This window comes from Trachemys scripta, chromosome 9 (genome assembly GCF_013100865.1).
Source record: "Trachemys scripta elegans isolate TJP31775 chromosome 9, CAS_Tse_1.0, whole genome shotgun sequence".
Lineage (NCBI taxonomy): Eukaryota > Metazoa > Chordata > Testudines > Emydidae > Trachemys > Trachemys scripta.
In genome coordinates this window covers 225,343-243,914 of record NC_048306.1, presented here as the reverse complement: position 1 = coordinate 243,914, position 18,572 = coordinate 225,343, and the positions used below count along the sequence as shown (strand labels likewise).

At 45.0% G+C, this 18,572-nt stretch overlaps 1 protein-coding gene across 4 annotated transcripts in view; it reads left to right on the top strand.

Annotated features, from left to right (window-relative positions):
- The first annotated feature begins 3,640 nt into the window (after positions 1-3,640).
- Positions 3,641-18,572, top strand: part of LOC117882708 (rho-related GTP-binding protein RhoG-like) — a 22,685-nt gene continuing 7,753 nt past the window's right edge. Inside the window, exons 1-2 of one of the 4 annotated variants that reach the window (XM_034781386.1) lie at positions 12,469-17,527; positions 18,236-18,285. The gene's annotated coding sequence lies outside the window, so the exon portion shown is untranslated. Of the gene's footprint in view, positions 3,767-12,468; positions 17,872-18,235; positions 18,286-18,572 lie in introns of those variants that run through there. The other 3 variants (XM_034781389.1, XM_034781385.1, XM_034781388.1) reach the window with 3 other exon arrangements.

Genomic DNA, 18,572 nt, shown 5'->3' with positions numbered 1-18,572 from the left:
GTGTATTAGCTTCTGGGCCACAGCCCTCTTATAAGGGCCATCTGGGCCCTGATTAAGCTGGCCACAGTCGTGGCTGCTTTCCCCATCAGCCTACCTTTTCCCAGCTGCAGCCCTCTCCAGGGCTGCTTTAACCCCTTCAGGGACAGAGCGGGGTGACCACCCCGCGACACATGTCCAGAAGGGACCATTGTGATAATCTAGTCTGACCTCCTGTATAACACAGCCCATAAAACGGCCCCAAAATAATTCCGAGAGCAGAGCTTTCAGAAAAACATCCAACATGGCTAAATGTAAATGCATACAGCTAGGACCAAAGAATCTAAACCATACTGACACAATGGGGGACTCTATCGTGGGAAGCAGTGACTCTAAGAAAGATTAGTGGGGTCATGGTGGCTAATCAGCTGGCTATGAGCTCCCAGTGCAACGCTGTGGCCAAAAGGGTTAATGTGAATCTTGGATGCATAAATAGGGAAATCTCAAGTACGAGCAGAGAGGTTATTTTACCTAGGTATTTGGCACTGGTCTGACCACTACTGGAATACTGCGTCCAAGTCTAGTGTCCACCAGTGGTGGGGTGTGATTTTTTTGACAAGAGAGGCACAAATCACAAAATGGATGTATCTATGACTACAAGTTATATGGTACGTGGCAGCAACTCCTCCTTTGCCATTTTGAATGGGACCCAATCTAGTTGGTGGTCTCTGGGCAAGCCTGCTGGACTGGCCCTCACACCCGAGCTAGGAGGGTAAACCCCTAGTTTCTCCAGGTTCATGGATAGCTCTGGGGTTTAGGTGGGAGGCAGGTGACTGGACACCCAGAGTGAGACAGCAGTGCACATGGCCAGAGGCAGAAACTTAGGTACTTAAGGAACTTTTACCCTGACAATGTAGGTGCTGAATGAGTTTAGGCACCTACAGGGATTGGTGGCAATTTTGTGGGTTGCAGTGGAGCCTAAACCCCAAACTTAAGGGTCTAAACACCTTTATGAATCTGGGCCCAAGAGCTTTGCTGTTACTAAGGTCTCTGAAGATTCCCACAATAGTTTGGTTCCCATGCTTGCAGAGCTCACTGCCCACAAAAGAATAGTCTATACTAGTCAAATACCTGATCCCCCATCCCTTCAGTGCAAGAGAAGGTATCCCCCATCCCTCACACAGGAACAGTGATACTTGGGGGAAAAAAAAAAACAGCTCTCCTCAAAATGAACATCCAGAGACACCACAAAGAGTGAAATGGTGAATTGGCTCAGTACAATGGGTCCAGAGCCAAGCAGAGTCAGACAAGGTGCCTGAGAAATGGGCTCTTTCACATGGCGTGGAGCAGCCAGGAGCACAATAAAGCTACAGAGCTAAGAGCTTTATTAGTAGTAACCCGGAGTGATACAGATAACCAGTCCTGCTGCTGAGTGCATCAACTCCAAGTGCCTCCTGGCACATCTCCCCTCTGAACTCCAATAACACTCTTCCCAAATTACCACCACCATTTCTACTAAAATAGGTGAATAGAGAACAGTTCAACATGATCTAACTATAAACCTTCCCCAGAGGGCAAGACAGCCTGCCTGAACCTCTGAGCTCGCTGAGATAGTTATTCTGTCTCATGTTCAGTGGCCCTCGGGTAACTGCATGTGCTGCTATCTTCTTTTCCACTGCCCTTTTCCTTCTGTTTGGCTTTAATCTTGTCCTCTCACTATTCATAAATTCCCAAGGCAGAGGAGACCGTTGTGATCATCTAGGCCTAGGGTGACTAGATGTCCTGATTTTATAGGGCCAGTCCCAATTTTTGGGTCTTTTTCTTACATAGGCTCCTATTACCCCCCACCCCCATCCCGATTTTTCACACTTGCTGTCTGGTCACCCGATCTAGGCCAGTGGTTCTCAACCTACTTACCATTGTGGGCTGCATTCACGCAATATATACACTACCTGTATGGCCCTGAGGATGTCACATGGATTGCAGCTGTGTGCTGTTTGGGCCGCGGGTTGAGAACCACTGGTCTAATCTGACCTGTATAACACAGGCCATAGGCAAGCATAGGAGACAGGACACTGGACTAGATGGACCTTGGGGCTGAACCAGCCTGTCAATTCCAAAAGCCTATGGGATGGGATTTATGCTTTTATGTTAAATGCTGTTCATTTTGTTTCCTTATCTACCTACGCTCCCTCACCCATCCCTCACACTTTGGTTTGAGTTTAAACATCTTCTGCCTTGTTTAATTTCTTGCAGTAGTTTAACACAGAATTATGTTTTCTTAAAAAAAAATTATAAAGAATTTTGTAAAGACAAAACATTAAAGTTTGGGCCCAAATTACTTCTGGGATTTGTAAAAAATATGTGGTCACTGGGAGCTAGCTAAGTACTGAACCACCTCCTGTGGGTTCCACAGTGCCTCTTGCCTTCTCTTTTTGACTGTAAGCTTTCTGGATCATGGAGTGTCTTTATACTTGCATTATGCACAACACAAAGCACACTTGTAGTTAAGAAATAATAAATAGATGAAGTTCTCCACCCAGATACAAGTCACTTCTGTTAACAGGTTGGATTCTGGGTCCAAGAGAGTTAAGTCTAAAGCTGACTGCAAAGAGTTACAAAGAGATCTCATTAAACTGGGTGACTGAGCAACAAAATGGCAGATGAAAATCAATGTTTATAGGTACAAAAAAATAATCCCAACTATACATATAAAATGATGGGGGTCTAAATTAGCTGTTACCACTGAAGAAAAAGATCTTGGAGTCATTGGGGATAGTTCTCTGAAAACATCTCAATGTGTAGTGGCAGCCAAAAAACCTACCAATGTAGGCACCATAAGGAAAGGGATAGATAGACCAAAAATATCATAATACTTCTGTACAGATCTATAGCACACCCACACTTGGACTACTGAGGGCAGTGCTGGTTGCCCCAGCTCAAACAGATGTATTTGAATTGGAGAAAGTACAAGGAAGGGGAAGGAAAGGGCTGGATCAGGCACTAACTGCCCTGGCATGGTCACGCCTGCTGAGGCACATGGCACTGGCCACTGGTGCAAGACAGGACACTGGGCTAGACGGACCATTGCTCTGACCTAGCCTGGCAGGTCTGATCACGTCCCCACAAGACCGGCTTCCCTTGCATGCAGCGCCGAGCGCACAGGCAGGAACCCACAGGCTTGCACAGCCCAGGGCAGGCCTGAGTCCTCCCACACCCCAGCCCAGCATGCCCCCAGGGAGCCATCGCACTGCCCCAGAGAGCGCTGGGCCTGGGAGAGTAGGGGCGGAGCCTGTGGATGGCCAGCGTGTCCAGGCATAGAATCATAGAATACCAGGGTTGGAAGGGACCTCAGGAGGTATCTAGTCCAACCCCTGCTCAAAGCAGGATCAACCCCAGACAGATTTTTACCCCAGATCCCTAAGTGGCCCCCTCAAGGATTGAACTCACAACCCTGGGTTTATCAGGCCAATGCTCAAACCACTGAGCTATCCTCCCCGTCGCAAAGTCTGGTCCCGATTTGCAGCCCCCAGGAAGGGTTGGGGCGGAGTCATGGCGACCCCGGCATCGCCCGAGGAAGGAGCTCGCTCGACCTGAGGTACTACATCTCCCAGAGGACACCGCGCTCGTAGGCGCACATGCGCAGTGTGGGGTGCCGAGGGCGCGCATGCGCAGGGTGGGTCCCAGGGAGGGTCCCTTGAGGTTACTCGACTCGTACCGGTCGTTGCCGTCGAGGGCCCGAGCGCGAGAGGAGCCTGCGGCGAGTGCGGTCTCCGCCGGCCGACCCGAGGTGAGCGCGGGGCCAGCTCTCGGGGGCGCTCTGGCCGCGCGGAGTAGGGAGCCCCGCCGGGGGCGGCTCCGGGCTGCAGCGGCCGCGGGCCGGTGTCTCGGCGACTCGCCCGCGTAGTGCGCTGGGAGGCCGCGCGGGGCCCCGGTGCGCTGCCTCCATCTTGGGCACCTCACGCTCGCCTGAGCAGGGCCGGGCCTCCCGACCGGGCTGAGCCGCGGCCCAGCGGCGGCGGCTGTGGGCGAGCAGGGGCTCGAGGCCGGCTGTCCTGAGCCAGGCTAGTGCCCGCGCCCTAGGCGCAGCCTGCCCCGGTGTCGCCTCAGCGCGGGCCCGGGGCAGGCGCGTTGCGATTCCCGTCGGGCCTGGGGCTGCCCCGCTGCCGCCTTCTCCGTGCGGGGACCCAGGTGAAGCGGCTTTCCCAAAGGATCGCGTCACTGCCCGCTGCCTAGAGCACCGTCAGCGAGCCTTGCCGTCCCGCGCGAAGCAGGAGGCATTGTGTGCACCACCGTTTTGTTTAGTGTTTTTCATACATCCCTATCTCCAAATGCTTGAGTTAATTTCCTTGTCAATTTAGTGTTTCTCTTCCTCACTTTCAAGCTATTGCCCACCTTAAAGAACTGCCCATCTCTTGGTCCGCTTTTGTCTTTCATGCGTTGTGCTCAGTGCCTCTCCGCTAAGGCTCTCCCCCTCATCTTGTCTGTTATCTTCATATAAGATGTTTCTTCACAGTCAGGGCTTCTGAAACTGATCAGAATGATGCAGAGTATGTCATGCCACTGCTTGGTAAAGTGATGGGCTGCAGTTGTGGCCTTGATGCTGTCTGTCAGAAGACTCAGGAAGGCAACCTAACCTGAATATAAGACATGTGATCTTTATAACCACAATTTCTCACATAAAATTGTATGTTTTGTAGAAAACAATGGCTTGGGCTTCCTATAGTTAAAATAGAAAGTTTCAGTTTGTCACTAGCAAGTGAAATTTTCAGGTCCTGATCCAGGGAAAATATTTACAGTTGGTGGCGCTGGCAAGCTGTCATTTTCTCCTCAGGGCTTTGTCGTTCTCCCTCTAAGCTACTTACTGTAGCAATAGCAGAACAGACACCCCTAATTCTGTTAAGTCATATCCCAAGCTTAATGCCTCAAGGAGAGGAACCAGCAATAACATCACAAACCAATCCATGAATAAATTATTGGATATCCTAAATGTATTAGCCAAGAGGAAGTGTGAGGCCTCATCTGGGGACAAGAACAGCCTATATTATGGGCAGCAATAACTGCACAATAGTTAGGATTGCAGCATGATCTCTATTAAGGACTGAATTCTGTAGCTTCTTTAAAATTAATATGCACAGTGTGATTGATTTAAAGTGGAATGCCAGTTTTCCCATTTTAAAATGATAAAACTTCCCCACCTCTTCCTTACAACACTTCTGTGAGGATAAGTTAATTGTTTTTGAGGTGCTCAGATACTACAGTAGTGGATGATGTATAAGCACCTAGATCAGTGGCACTCTTTTGAGCTCTTCCTCTCCCCTCAACACACACACAGGTTTTAGTATCCTGTTTTGGCTCAAAGGGGCCTGACAAACCTTTTTTTAACTCTGAGGTGGATTGGCAGGGAGCACTGATGAGCCAATTTTTGTCCTTCCTCTTAGAGGAGAGGGGGAGGGTATCCCACTTTCACCCTCATCCTCTGCTCTGGGGAGGTGCTGTCTGAGAGCATGTGGGCCCACTGACCAGCGTTTATGCTTTAATTAATGGACAGTATTGACTATGCTTCAATTACTGCTGGAGCCTGTTGCCACCCTTTGCTGTCCTGGAGCCAACTTACATTGCATAACTAACTATAATCACCTTATTACTGTACCATGGGGAAGATTGTGCAGGAAGTTTACTCTCTGATCCTAAAATCTATGAATCTACAATAGGTAGATATGAGGAAGCATTGAGAACATGCTATTGTTTGTGGTGTTTCACAGATTTGAATTCCAGCATTCATCTGCATGCTCTACCGCTACATTCACTGTTAGGTATAGCTGTATTGAATGGTGGAAGAATTAGTTGGAGCATCTTGGCAGAGCTTTTGCTGTGATATGGAGAGAGGTGCATGTATACCTTCAGAGATCAGAGTCCTGTGGCACCTTATAGACTAACCGACGTATAGGAGCATGAGCTTTCGTGGGTGAATACATGCATCTGAAGAAGTGGGTATTCACCCACGAAAGCTCATGCTCCTATAAGTTGGTTAGTCTATAAGGTGCCACAGGAATCTTTGCTGCTTTTACAGATCCAGACTAACACGGCTACCCCTTTGATTCAGAGATCAAGTACACCTCGTTTCAGTGCTGATTTTTGTCTGTTGTCCGTAGAGGTGAACAAGTGTGTCTTACCTTGGGGTTGTCAGCAGTCTGGTTGCATACATGAAAGTGGTCTCCATGGTTTAGTGAGGGTTAAGTGAAGCATCGCTCACAAAACAGGATTAATAGTTATGGGAAAAAAAAAAATCTAATGAGAATCCAGCAACTCACAACTCAAACATTTCTTTAGAAAGCAAAGGAGTACAAGAAGTGAGTAAATTCACATATTTTGGTAGTAGCATGCAAGCCAGTGGGGATGTCCAGATGGAAATAATGTCACAAATTGGCAAGCAACAGCTTCATTTATCATCTTAACTAGATTTGGTTATGGAAAATCTACACTTTTAAAATCAAACTATGAATCTTCAACTCAAATATTATTTCCAACTAACATATGGAGGTCAAAACTGGAAATCCACCTAAGGTACAGTCAGTTATCCAAGTGCCTTAGAGAGCAAATACCTTAGGAAAATACTCTGTGTTAAGTGGAATAAAATACCAAGATTTGTTAGAATTCACAACCCCTTATCTCTAAGGTAATCCAGAAAAGATGGAAATATCTGGGACTTATTAAAAATGAAGCCAGAGTGTCTTCATGGCAGGCATGCCATTGGGCAGCTTGAGTAACATACCAAAAGGGCCATCCAAAAGAGAGTCATATATTAGGGGGATTTACTATGGCTGTGTTTCTGCAGTTTAGGCTAATAACACTGCTCTACAGCCAAAATGCTTCTGAAATAAATGTAGTCAAACTTTACTAATTCTGGGTCACTCAGAACGAAAATGATGCTTAAAATTGTTGATTGGCTCTAGTTTTCAAGATATGCTATTGGGTCAGTATATACGACCCCTGACTTGGGAATGGCAGAGGATAAGTGAGTTATAAAGGGAAGGGATCTCAATTTAAGCCAGAAATGACTAAAATACATCTTTGACTGGATCTATGAATAAATCTATGACTGGGTTTGGACAGTACTTGCTTTTTAGGCAAAACAATGAATGATGCAATCTGAAGCTGGTATTGCGTCATACATGATATGAACTGCATCATGTTATTCCTAGAAGTCATGGATGATGCAATCATAATGAAGCTTACATCACTTTGCTGAACAAATTGCCCTATATCAGCTCTAGAAATCATACAGTGTCGTGCTCTCTTATTTGTGAGTGTTTGATTTTGCAAAGGGACACATTTCTGTTTAGCCAAAGTGAGCAGAGATGCCTCGTACTTGTGTGAACAGTGCAGATAACTTCTGCTATGTTTGTGGTGAAGTGACTTTTGCATCACAAAAGCGCAGTATAACCACTATGGTTAAGAAAGCCCATCACCTTTATTTTGGCTGCAAAATTGGAGCTCAGGACAAGAGGTGGGCCCCACACATATGCTGCAACACTTGTGCAACAAATCTTCGCCAGTGGTTGAACAGGAAAAGGAAATCTATGCCTTTTGCAGTGCCAATGATTTGGAGAGAGCCAACAGATCATACCAGCAATAGTTACTTCTGCATGGTGCCTCCAGTTGGAAAAGGTGTGTCAAAGAAGAAAAAGTGGACTGTGCATTATCCAAACATTCCATCAGCTATACGCCCAGTACCCCACGGAGAAGGACTGCCGGTTCCTGATGCACCAGAATCAGTCTCACTTGAGTCAGACGAGGAAGAGGATGAAATTTCTGGTCCTGAACCATCAAGGTCACAGGACCCACATTTTCTCCCATCCTCCTCCTCTGAACCACACCTCATAACACAAGGTGAACTGAATGACCTTGTCAGGGATTTGGAACTACCCAAGAGTAAGGCAGAGCTGTTGGGCTCCAGACTCCAGCAGTGGAATCTCCTGGCAGGTGATGTTAGGGTTTCCATGTTCCGTGACCGTCAAAAGGATCTTGTCCCATTCTTTTTCATGGAAGGTGATCTTGTAGCCTGCAACAACATCGATGGTATGATGGCAGCCCTCAACATTGTTCACGATCCAGATGAGTGGAGACTGTTCATTGATTCATCAAAGAGGAGTCTTAAAGCTGTTTTACTGCATAATGGCAATGTTTTGCCATCAATTCCAGTTGGTCATGCAGTCCATATGAAGGAAACCTATGACAACATGAAACGACTTTTGAGGTGCATAAACTATGACCAACATCAGTGGCAGCTTTGTGGCGATTTGAAGGTTGTTGCTCTCTTGCTTGGTCTGCAGACTGGATACACAAAGTACTGCTGTTTTCTCTGCGAATGGGATAGTCGTGCAAGAGATTCCCACTACATCAAGAAAGATTGGCCGCTCCGACAGTCACTGGAGCCTGGGAGGAAAAGTGTTCAGCATCCACCACTTGTTGAATCAAGGAAGATTTTGTTACCACCCTTCCACATCAAGCTGGGTCTGATGAAGAACTTGTCAAGGCCATTGACAAAACTCAAGCAGCTTTCAAGTACCTCCATGAAAAATTTCCAAGATTAAGTGAAGCTAAGATAAAGGTAGGTCTCAGATTCGTGAACTTCTTCGAGATGATGCATTTGACCATGCACTGCGTGGCAAGGAAAAGAGGGCATGGAAAGCCTTCCAGTTAGTGGCAATAAATTTTCTCTGAAACAACAAGGCAGACAACTACAGGTTGTTGGTGGAAAACCTCCTCAAGGCATACAAAAGCCTTGGTTGCAACATGTCACTAAAGATCCTTTTTTTGCACTCTCATCTAGATTTTTTTTCCACTGAACTGCAGAGCAGTGAGCGACGAGCACGGCGTGCAATTTCACCAGGATATTGCACCAATGGAGAAACGCTGTCAGGGAAATGGAGCCTATCAATGCTTGCAGGCTATTGCTGGACAGTGACAAGAGATACTCCATTTAATGAATACAAGAGACAAGCCAAGAAGCGCCGAGTAGACACTGAATAGGACTAAACTATGTACATAATAGTTTTTTGCCTTTTGTTTCATAATACATTTTATTTATATAACCCTTTTGCTGATTTTTAAAGTGTTACATAAACAGGACAGGTGAAATATTATCATGTAAAGCAACCATAAACACATGAAAAGACCTAGGTTTACAATTTATGATTAAAACTCTACTATCTACACAATATACATAGACATAAAATGTAAAAACTTAAATATCTTAGAAACAGTAGCCAATCAGTTGTTTTAATTGTCATATTTGAATTCAGCACATCAAAATACATAATAAATAGCACATTTTATCTCTGAAGCAGACGACTGCTCAAAAATTGTAGACCAGTGTAATTCCTACTTCCAAATGAATGTGCAGATATCCTTATCGGGGGGTGTTCATGAAATATCAAATTAACTCTGTATTTCCTGGCCTTCATAAGCTTGATTTGATTTTCTTGTAATGATAACATTTCTCAAGGGTATGTGGGGAGACCTCATATGAATGTTTCCTGTTTTTTTAATGTTTGATTTTGGGGATTTGAAGTCCCATGTTCTGGGAACGGAAGGCATGTTGTACAGCAGCATCACTTAACACTCCATCTTAATGAAAGGTTTTGTGAGTGAATAAAATATGCCCAATGTATCCGGAAAGCTCTCAGCAGTATCAGAGGTGCTGAACCTCCAGAAGAAAGAAAAAGACAGCTCTGTATCTGTTCACATTTCGAAGGTTATCTTCAGAATTGTAGTGGTTAGAACCTTTATTAATTAAAGGTTAGTTTCTGCAGAAATTAATGGTACAGACTCTCCAGCTTGTCAGTGAAAAATTCTTATGTCACTCATGAGTAATCAAATAAGACAAGCTGTGTAGGTGGAGAAAATAATTAAGGTTATTGAAAATGTAAAAATAAACGGAGAAAAGAAATTAGACGTTGCTATTTATGGGGCATTCTTGTGGATTATTTTGACGTTTCCAGAGCTTCACAGCACGTCTCCCATCGCCATGTTTGCTATTTTTCAAAGCAGTGATTTCTGCACTTTAAATATCTGTAATTGGGGAATTGAAGATACTGGTAACAGTGAATGGCATATAATTTATATTGGTAAACCCTTTGGTTTTGGTCTGATTCTCCCCCTTTCCCCCCATTGGAAGATGTACAGAAAGTGTAAACCATTCCATTAACACCTTCCCACCTCTGCTATATTAAAAGACTATTAAGTTGCAAATGGAATCTCTAATGGTCTAGAACAGGGGCGGGCAAACTTTTTAGCCTGAGGGCCACATCGGGTTTCTGAAATTGTATGGAGGGCTGGTTAGTGGAGGCTGTGCCTCCCCAAACAGGGGGCAGGGGCCTGGCCACGCCTGGTTATCTGCCCCCCCCCTCCCCCGCTTCTCGCCCCCTGATGGCCCCACCCCCCCGAACTCCTGCCCCATCCCTCCGCCGCTCCCTGTCTCCTGACTGCCCCCGGACTTCCCACCCCTGGCTGCCCCCTGATGCCCCATCCAACCCCCCCCCTCTCCTTCCTGACTGACCCCCCCCGAGACCCCTGCCCCATCCAACCACCCCTTCTCTCTGTCCCCTGACTGCCCCCTGCTACCCCATCCAACCCCCCCTCTCCTTGTTGACTGCCCCCCTGACCCCTGCCCCCATTCAACCCCCCGTTCCCTGCCCTCTGATCGCCCTGACCCCTATCCACACCCCTGCCCCCTGACCACCATCCTGAACTCCCCTGCCCCCTATCCAAGCCGCGCTGCCCAGAGCACCAGGACAGGCAGCTGCGCCGCCCAGCTGGAGCCAGCCACGCCACCACGCAGCACAGAGCACTGGATCAGGCTGCGGCTCTGCAGCTGCTGTGCCGCCCAGAGCATTGCGCTGGCGGCGCAGTGAGCTGAGGCTGTGGGGGAGGGGGGAAAGCAGGGGAGGGGCTGGGGGCTAGCTTCCCGGGCCAGGAGCTCAGAGGCTGGGCAAGAGGGTCCCAGGGCCGTAGTTTGCCCACCTCTGGTCTAGAAAGCCAAAATTAAGGTGCCTGAACAACTCCAACTCTGCCCCTGGTGCATATGCATTATGATGGACTCGGATTACATGATCACATAGTACTTTTCCCAAAAGGCTGCCGTATTCAGTGAAGAGATTAGATATGCTTCATGAATAAGGCAGCTTTTTAATATTTCTATTATCCTCATTGTTCAGTGTGTGGGCCATATGCTTAATGCTCTGCTTGCAGCGCAACCCTTGTACTGAATGAGGTGGAGTCTGCAGGTCCTGGTCACTTTAACAACACACTATCTGTCCCAGGCTAAGCTGAGCCTGTAAAGCATGAATTCCACAAGCTCTTTCTTGCGCCACTAACAAAACTCTGTTATGAAGGCAGCAATTGTCTGGGGCCTCTCTCTTTCAGTGTCTAATCTGCACACTGGGTCATGCAGAGGAAAATAAATGTTCATATAATTAAAAGTTACATTGTAAGGGCATAAGAGGGCAGTATTAAGATTGTGCAGACAACATTAAATTTGGCATTTCTAGCCTGTGGAGTGCTTTATTTTGCAATATTAATGTTCCTTTGAGGTAGTTTTTGGGATGGAATGTCCCATGTTTGCGTTTTTTTGTTTTTTTTTTTAAAGCTCTAAAACAATGACATAACGTGCAATTATTTGCTAGACACAAGTTAAATGCACTTTCCTGTACAGTCTGGGCACACAGTACAATGCATTCTTTTCATAGAATCATAGAATATCAGGGTTGGAAGGGACCTCAGGAGGTATCTAGTCCAACCACCTGCTCAAAGTAGGACCAATTCCCAACTAAATCATCCCAGCCAGGGCTTTGTCAAGCCTGACCTTAAAAACCTCTAAGGAAGGAGATTTCACCACCTCCCTAGGTAACCCATTCCAGTGCTTCACCACCCTCCTAGTGAAAAAGTTTTTCCTAATATCCAACCTAAATCTCCCCCACTGCAACTTGAGACCATTACTCCTTGTTCTGTCATCAGGTACCATTGAGAACAGTCTAGATCCATCCTCTTTGGAACCCCCTTTCAGGTAGTTGAAAGCAGCTATCAAATCCCCCCTCATTCTTCTCTTCTGCAGACTAAACAATCCCAGTTCCCTCAGCCTCTCCTCATAAGTCATGTCTCCAGCCCCCTAATAATTTTTGTTGCCCTCCGCTGGACTCTTTCCAATTTTTCCACATCCTTCTTGTAGTGTGGGGCCCAAAACTGGACACAGTACTCCAGATGAGGCCTCACCAATGTCGAATAGAGGGGAATGATCATGTCCCTCGATCTGCTGGCAATGCCCCTACTTATACAGCCCAAAATGCCGTTAGCCTTCTTGGCAACAAGGGCACATTGTTGACTCATATCTAGCTTCTCATCCACTGTAACCCCAGGTCCGTTTCTGCAGAACTGCTTCCTAGCTATTCGGTCCCTAGTCTGTAACGGTGAATGGGATTCTTCCGTCCTAAGTGCAGGACTCTGCACTTGTCCTTGTTGAACCTCATCAGGTTTCTTTTGGCCCAATCCTCTAATTTGTCTAGGAGCGCTGGCTACTTCAACACATTCAGACCATACTTTAAAAGCCCATACCCTTTAAAAAATGAAATAAAACTCAGCTTTCTTACTTATATACTAGTAGCTGAAAAGCTGGGTTGTTTCACAAGTACAGGGTATAATTCATAAAGTAAAAATGACTGAGAACTCAAAAAAATTGTGTGTCACTTAGGTTTATGGTTTTATGGTAAGTCTGAGTGAGGGTGTCTATTGTGCTGATAGATTTTTATTGATTTTTGATGATGATGGTGAATGAAGGGTGTGTCTTGCCTTGAGGGTTTATTGTGCATACTAATTGTTGGTGGGTTGTGGTGGTGTTTTGTATCTGGGGGAGGTTGTGCTGGGAGAGCTGTTGATGGCAGCTGGGCCAAGTGATCAAGCCATCTGTGCAATTGCCCTCATATATCCAGTGAAATTGTTTTATGCAAATCAGCTGTAGAGTAAGGTCGGTGATTGGTTGCGATATCAGAGGTAACAATGGTCTTATGACTCTTGGTATGTCATAAATACATGTCTTACTGTAGCTGTACACCACACAGGTGTAATTTGTAAAGTGAAAATGCCTGAGAACTTAAAAACTGGATGGTCACAGATGGTGAAACCCAGTAATAATGCAACCTGGTGATATTCTGAACATACTTGTAGCTGATTCCATTGCTTCATGCTGACTCTACAGACATAATAGGCTTCAGTGTGATCCACAGTGACATTCCTGGAATCTTATCTATATAGATGCAGAAATCTAATGGAATACTGAGAGACTGTCTCTCCAGTAATACCCTCCATTCAGTTGTTTCACCTTTGACTGTTCTTTTTAACTTCTGTTTAACTAGCATTTTTGTGTAGTTCCCATTTTTGAAGTTAAATGCTACTATGGTCTGTTTCTTTGGTATTTTCCCCCCTACAAGGATGTTAAATATAATTACATTATGGTCATTATTACCAAGCACCTCAGCTATTGTCATCTCTTGGATCAGATCCTGTACGCCACTTTGGACAAAATCAATAATTGCCTCTCCCCTTGTGGGTCCCAGGACTAGCTACTCGAGAAGTAGTCATATCCTGCTACTTCTTCCATGTTTTGCAAATTCACTTTTCTCTATATCCTGACTGCTAAAACTCTTGCCCTAATTATCTCCCACCTTGATTTTAACGAATTCCTTCCTCTGTCCTTCCAGATGTACACTACCTGCCCATCTGTATTACATCCAAAACATTGCCACCAAAATTACCATTCTACCTTGTAGATCCATGCACATTGCTCTCATTGAATCCCTCTATTAGCTCCCATCATTCACTATATTCAATTTAAACTTCCCATCCTTGCCTTGAAAGCCAGGCACAACTGTCCTAGCCTGCATCTTGGATCTCACTTCATAACTCATATCTCTTTTGCCATACCAGTGGTGCTAGTCTTAGCTCTAGGCTATATTGCAAACTTATGTCAGAAAATCCACACCCCATGCGATGCAGTTATACTGACCGAACTCCCGGTGTAGATAGTGCTATGTCAATGGGAGGGCTTCTCCTGTTGACATAGCTACCACCTCTCAAGAAGGTGGAATACCTATACCAACGGGAGACGCTCTTCCATCGGCATAGGTAGTGTCTTCACTACAGTGGCGCAGCGATGCTGCAATGGTGTAAGTGTAGACAAGCCCTACATGTCTCCTCTTGATAGATTTCTCATATTCTTGTCTCCACATCTTCCATACTGCCGCCTATGCACATACCTTCCTTTCCATCCTGTTCTACTCATTTTCTTCCTTTCTCACTTAAATCCCTCCGAAAGATTCATTTTCAGGGCCACCAAAGCAAATAAATATCTAAGATGAATCCCCTCGTCTGGGTCCCTCTGTCCCTCTTGTCTTCTCTTTTTGACTGTAAGATTTTCTGGACTATGAAGTGTCGTCATACTTCTATCGTGTACAGCACCATGCACACTTGTGGTTAAGAAATAATAAATAAGAGAAATGAAATTACCTACCCAGGTAGAAGTCACTTCCCTTGACAAGTTGGATTCTGGGTCCCTGGTGTGTCATACAAATCTCTAAATTTTAAGTTCACTTTAGTTTTTTTTTTTTTTTTTTTAAATACAACATACTGAACTTCCTTGGCGTTTGATTCTGCTATGCATTACATAACAATGCAGTCATCGCAGTGGGATTTATGCCACACATACATGTTTGAGTTACCTGTGTAGATTTTTATGTACCAAAATTTAAGGTAACTTATGTCCCGCTAATAAAAGCCTATTTTAATAAAGTACAAATAACTTTATCCAGAGAGAAAATATAGCCAGGATTCTACTTTCCATATAAAGACTGTGGGATAATTGAATAGATCACTGTAATTGACCGGAACCAGCAGGTTTTTTAAACCAGGATCTCCTCCTCTCTTGCCTGGGTTTTGTTTTTGTTTGGAACAGGAAGAGTACCTCGATTGGACATTCAAAGTTTAATGAACTAGTTCAAATGAATATACTTTGTCCCTACAGAAAATTACTATATACTTAAGTATAAATCACAAAAACTATGTTTTGTGATAGTTAAGATTGCTCTAGTCTGTTTTTAAAAAGGGATTATAAAAAAGTCATACTAGAAAAAACTAGTCACGTGGCACTCTTTAAACAGTCGTAATTACCTTTTAGTTTATCATCACAAACTGCCATAGACAATTAAAGCAGTGCACAAACTACAAAAAAACCTCTTTGTTTTGAGTTAGAGGATCAGTTACATTCTTTGTATAGGCCTTTTTCACCCCTATTAAAATGGAAATTCTGGTGCAATCTTAATAATAGAAGTGCCACCACCCCAATATAATGTACATAACTCTACTTTCAATTATGACTCTAGGTAGCTGATCATTGATGTTTGCCACTTTAGTAATTCAACTTTTAAAATATTTTTATGATATTAAACTCTAGTCTTGACACTGATTCTGGCTGGCATGTTTGAACAGTTAGATGCACATGTTGCAGCAAGATCCACCTTTTTAATAGTTGTTGTTGCAAGAATTGGGGTGTTTTAGCCCAGAATCTTGGCTAGATTCCAATTTAAATGATTTATATTATATCTACCTAAATTTTCTCCTTCTGTTTGACAAATAAACAAAAATTCCCAAAACCTACTCTTTGTTTCCCCTCCAAATCTGCTAGGAGATTTCTGGGGCAGAATTTCTACCATGGTCTGCAGAGGTGGCTGTATGTTAGTTGTGAATATGTGTACAGTTCCCAAAGAATTTTGGGATCCTCCAGTTTGCCTGGCACTAACCTGACTGAAAAGTTATTTGAGCATCTGTTTAGATCTATTATGTACCAAAATTTAAGTAACTTATATCCAGCTAATACAGAATATTAAAGTATACTGATCATGGGAGGAAAACCAGAAGACAGTATTGTGGAAGCCCAGTGTAGATAAGATGTCAATGCAGATGTGATTGATAATGTCAAGGGATAGGATAAGGGCAGAGGAGAAACCCTGAAATTTGATTAGTAAGAGATTATTGATGACTTTTAGAAATTGGGGGGGGGGGGATCAAGAATGGAGTTGGAGAAAAAGAACTTTGCAACTTTTGTAGACGTTTTAATCATTTTAACATGGTTTCAGAACTATGTTTTGTGGTATCTTTTCATTTTTTGTAATAGGCAATGTAGTCACTCACTTTCGTCTTGACTGGAAGCAGCTGATTGTCTGCAGTTTGGGAGTCAAGGACTATAAGTAGTGCCTCAAAGGTATTTGGGTGGGGAGGCAGATACATGCAGCAGGTTCATTCCTGTTCAGACTTAGCAATAGAAACTCCAACATGAAAATGTACAGCCAACTTTTGTGCCTGAAGATGAACAGCAGGAGCTTCAGGTCTATAAAGTCCAGATTGAAAATGATGGGAATCATATGATGGCGAGAGATAGAATAGGTTGGATTTGAGGAATTCTCTGCTTGGCCATCTAGCTAAGCCCCCTGCTTTAAGTCAGCATATCATAATGTTTCTTAAGGGATGTGGGCGTAAGTAAAGTCTTAGGCCTTGTCTACACTACAGAGTTTTGTCGACAGAAGTAATCTTTTGTCAACAAAACAATGGAGATGTACACAGTATAATTCTCCTTCCACCAACAAAACTCTCCAGCTTTGCCGACAAAATAAAACCACCTCTCATTGAGGTGTTGAGCTTTTTGTGGCAAAGTTCTATAGACAAAGTGTCAGTGTAGACACTGCACTTGGTTATGTCGCTGTAAATTGCTTCCAGGAGGTGTCCCACAATGCCCGTCCTGGCTGCTCTAGTCAGCAGTTCGAACTCAACTGCCCTGCACCCAGGTACACAGGCATCTGCACCACCTCCTTTAAAGATCCAGGAATTTTTGTAATTCCACTTCCTGTTTGCTTGGCATGGAGAACTCGCATTGCATCTTTCCAGCTGATCATGGTGGCTCCATGCAGCAAACTCTCCCACTTGGAGCACACCTGAGTTGTTGGATCTGCTGGCTCTGTGGGGAGAGGCGGCTGTGAAGTCCCAGCTCAGCTTCAGCCATAGGAACTTTGATACCCATGGTCAGATTTCTCGTGGCATGTTGGATAACGGCTATGAACAGGGCATGCATCAGTGGCATGTGAAGATAAAGGAGTTGAGGCAGGTGTACCAGAAGGCAAGGGAGTCAAACCGTTGCTCTGGTGCTGCATTGGAGACCTGCCATTTCTATAAGGAGCTGGACGCCATCCTTGGTGGTGACCCCACCTTCACCACCAAGATCCCTGTGGATACTTGGGCCGGGGGGGCAACGGCTGGAGACAGCAGACAGTGGACTCAACCCTGAGGACGAAGTCGTGAACAAGGAGGTTGAGTTGGAGGACGAGGTGGGACAGGCAACAGTCATCCAGTATCGTGGCGAGCCAGGACCTCTTCTTGACTCAGGCAGGTTCAAGCCAGTCCCAGCAATCTATCTCTGATGCGCATGATGCAGGAGAGGGGAGCTCTGGTAAGTGATCTTTTTGAGTTGATGCTGTTCGGTTATATGAGGTAGAGCTGTCCTTTGCTATATGCTAGAAGTGGGTTAAGGGATAGAAATATACAAGACTAGCTGTGATTTTTGCATGTGATTCACATCCCCCTGTGCAGCTATGCAGTGAGGTGGAACAGTGTGTTAATGCACACTGAGATTTCATGGGAACGCTCTAGTGAGATCTCTAGGAAACTTTTCTGGGGGTACTCATCAATCCTCTGCTGAGGGTTCCTTGGCAGAGCTGCTTTGTTCTTTTCATTGTAGGAAACTTTCCTGCGCCAATCGGCAATCACTTGTGCAGGGACCAAAGCAGCACAGAGGTGAGCTGCATAAGGATCTGAGCCACACGCATGCAGGAGATGCATCCTTGTTTACCTGCAGGAGTGAGATATTGACTTCAATGATCCCTGCCTGTGGAAAATTGGTGGCAAAATTTTCAGTTTTATCCCTAGGTGCTTGCAGTGCTCCTCTTAAAAAGCCTCCCGGACCCTTTGCCCCATCTTGAGCACCCTGCCTCCCCTGGCCAAACTCACCATGTTTAGGGTGTTGGCTGAGCTGTGTGCCTGCCAAGGGATAGTGAGAAACTGATTTCATATTTTAAAAGGTGCATTTTACTATAATGATTTGAAGCTGTGAGTGCACTAACAATCATGGTTCTATTTGTTGTTTCTTGTGCTTTTGCAGATGTGGCCTTCAGGGGAACCCACTACACGCCGGCAGAGTGCCTCTGCCAGGTAAGGAAGCCAAGGAGGACATGATTTGAGAGAAAGCAACAGAGGGTCCTGTGGCACCTTTGAGACTAACAGAAGTATTGGGAGCATAAGCTTTCGTGGGTAAGAACCTCACTTCTTCAGATGCAAGTCTTGCATCTGAAGAAGTGAGGTTCTTACCCATGAAAGCTTATGCTCCCAATACTTCTGTTAGTCTTGCATCTGAAGAAGTGAGGTTCTTACCCACAAAAGCTTATGCTCCCAATACTTCTGTTAGTCTTAAAGATGCCACAGGACCCTCTGTTGCTTTT